Source organism: Alligator sinensis, unplaced genomic scaffold (genome assembly GCF_000455745.1).
Source record: "Alligator sinensis unplaced genomic scaffold, ASM45574v1 scaffold1530_1, whole genome shotgun sequence".
NCBI classification, from domain to species: Eukaryota; Metazoa; Chordata; order Crocodylia; family Alligatoridae; genus Alligator; species Alligator sinensis.
In genome coordinates this window covers 145,994-146,443 of record NW_005843280.1, presented here as the reverse complement: position 1 = coordinate 146,443, position 450 = coordinate 145,994, and positions in this window count along the sequence as shown.

Below are 450 nucleotides of genomic sequence, written 5' to 3'. Positions count from 1 at the left end.
CACAAGGTCCCCCCTCAGCCGCCTTTTGTGAAGGCTGAACAGGTTCAGGTCCCGTAGCCTCTCATGGTAGGGTCTGCCCTGTTGTCCCCGGATCATGTGGGTGGCCCTCCTCTGGACCCTCTCCTCCTCTGGACTCTCTCCATGCTGTCCACATCCCTCTTGAAGTGGGGCACCCAGAACCGGACACAGTACTCCAGCTGCGGCCTGACCAGTGTCGCGTAGAGGGGGAGGATCGCCTCCCTGGCCCTATTTGAGATGCACCTGTGGATGCACGACAGGGTCCGGTTAGCCCTGCCAACCATGACCTCGCATTGTCGGCCCATGTTCACCTTGGAGTCAATGCTGACTCCAAGATCCCTTTCTGCCTCTGTGCTCTCAAGAAGGGAGTTTCTCATCTTATAAGTGTGCTGCTGGTTACTACTGCCCAAGTGCAGCACCCTGCACTTGTCC